This window comes from Macaca nemestrina, chromosome 3, assembly GCF_043159975.1.
Source record: "Macaca nemestrina isolate mMacNem1 chromosome 3, mMacNem.hap1, whole genome shotgun sequence".
Classification (NCBI taxonomy): Eukaryota; Metazoa; Chordata; class Mammalia; order Primates; family Cercopithecidae; genus Macaca; species Macaca nemestrina.
This window is the reverse complement of record NC_092127.1, coordinates 88,540,144-88,542,588: the sequence shown is the minus strand read 5'-3', so window position 1 is coordinate 88,542,588 and position 2,445 is coordinate 88,540,144.

Here is a 2,445-nt window from a genome sequence, read left to right as displayed (position 1 = left end):
GAATTTATTGCTCCTTCACTTATGAAGCTTAGTTTGGCTGGATATAAAATTCTGGGTTGAAAATTCTTTTCTTTAAGGATGTTGAATATTGGCACCCACTCTCTTCTCTTCTGGCTTGTAGAGTTTCTACTAAGAGATCTGCTGTTAGTCTGATGGGCTTCCCTTTGTGGGTAACCTGACCTTTCTCTCTGGCTGCCCTTAACATTTTTTCCTTCATTTCAACCTTGGTGAATCTGACAATTATTTTTCTTGGGTTGCTCTTCTTGAGGAGTGTCTTTGTGGTGCTCTCTGTATTTCCTGAATTTGATGTTGGCCTGCCTTGCTAGGTTGGGGAAGTTCTCCTGGATAATATCCTGAAGAATGTTTTCCAACTTGGTTCCATCCTCCCCGTCGTTTTCAGGTACACCAATCCGATGTAGATCTGGTCTTTTCACATTGTCCCATCTTTCTTGGGGGCTTTGTTCATTTCTTTTTACTCTTTTTTCTCTAAAGTTCTCTTCCCACTTTATTTCATTATTTTGATCTTCAATCACTGATACCTTTTCTTCCACTTGATCAAACCAGCTATTGTAGCTTATGCATGCGTCACATAGTTCTCATGCCATGGTTTTCAGCTCCATCAGGTCATTTAAGGTCTTCTCTACATTGTTTATTCTAGTTGGCCATTCGTCTAATCTTTTTTCAAGGTTTTTAACTTCCTTGCAATGGGTTCCAACATCCTCCTTTAGTTCAGAGAAGTTTGTTATTACCAACCTTCTGAAGCCTACTTCTGTCAGCTCGTCAAAGTCATTCTCCCTCCAGTTTTGTTCTGCTTCTGGCAAGGAGCTGTGATCCTTTGGAGGATAAGAGGCTCTATGTTTTTTTAGAATTTTCAGCTTTTCTCTCTGGTTTCTCCCCATCTTTCTGGTTTTATCTGCCTTTGATCTTTGATGCTGGTGCCCTACAGATGGGATTTTGGTGTGGTTGTCCTTTTACTTGATGTTGATGCTTTTACTTTCTCTTTGTTAGTTTTCCTTCTAACTGTCAGGGCCCTCAGCTGCAGGTCTATTGGAGTTTGCTGGAGGTCCACTCCAGACCCTGTTTGCCTGGGTAACACCAGCAGAGGCTCAGTTGGAAATGCAGAAATCACCCATCTTCTGCGTTGATCGCACTGGGAGCAGCAGACCAGAGCTGTTCCTATTCGCCATCTTGGAATGGAATTGCAAAATAAGTTTTATAAAGGTCAAGGATGGCTCGCTAAGCCCCAATTTGAAATTTAATAAAAAGTTTATATTTTTCCTTAGTATATTTTTGTTTTTATAAACATTGATAGTCTCCCAGTGATTAATGTTTATTTTGTTTCTTTAAATGTCATTCCATTAAAATTCTGACTTGTTAAATCTTTTATTTCTAAAGAATGATGGGTTTTATTTTATACTCTTGTTAACACAGATATATTTAGTGGGAGCTTGTTTCACGTTGTAAGGAAGTACAAATAACAGTTACAACATTCTTACAATAACCATGGCTCTATGCAATGAGTACACTACTCTTACAATACAATCAGGTACTTTGTCCAAAAATTTCTCTTTGTAGACTTCTCTTTCTGCACTTCCAAGGTTAGATCCTAGAAAGTCTGTAAGTGATATTGATGTTGAACTACATAGCTGTGAATTTCTAAGAACTGATTTAATCATGTTTTAATTTGTACCAAATTTCCATAATTGACGGAACACAATTGATCTTAGTGGCTATTTTGTTCCACTGGATTGCTTGCTTGCTCTTGAGTGTGATTTTTGGAGGACAATTTATAGTATATTGAGGAAAACTCAAGAAAAGAGAAAAATTATAGCTGTGTGATTTAGAAGGATGTCCGACAGTCATTTAAAACAGCAAGATTTATACACACCAATTTCTTATCCTAATACTCAATGTTAGCATCTGAAAAAATCTTACTTCAGTATTTTAAAAAATTTAAATGAATTGTAACACTAGAAATAAAACAAACAAACAAACAAACAAAAAACAAATAAAACTAGAAAGAACTTTAGATGTGGAAAGCAAGAAAGAAAACACTTAATGCCTATATGTTAGGAATGGCTAATGTATTGGTCTCTAAGCTGATGTACTGAGTGAGTAATAGCCATCAAAAGAGACATAGTTTGTAAATATAAGCTTGAAAATCCTGCAGCAGAGTGATTTTCTAAGTGTGGCGTTGAATCACAAACATAAAAATCACCATCAATGCTTGTTAAAGAATAAACATAGGTTTTAAGTATGGACTAGATAGTCAAAATCTAAAAAAATTCGTCCAAAAATTTATATTATTGAGAAGCTCACTCAGATAATTCTTATGCAGGCTAAGGCTGTGGAAGCACAGCTATAGAGTGTGTGTGTGTGTGTGTGTGTGTCTAAGTGTGTATTTCATTTCTTTTATTTGTTTTCCCTACAGTTTACTGGGTGAGA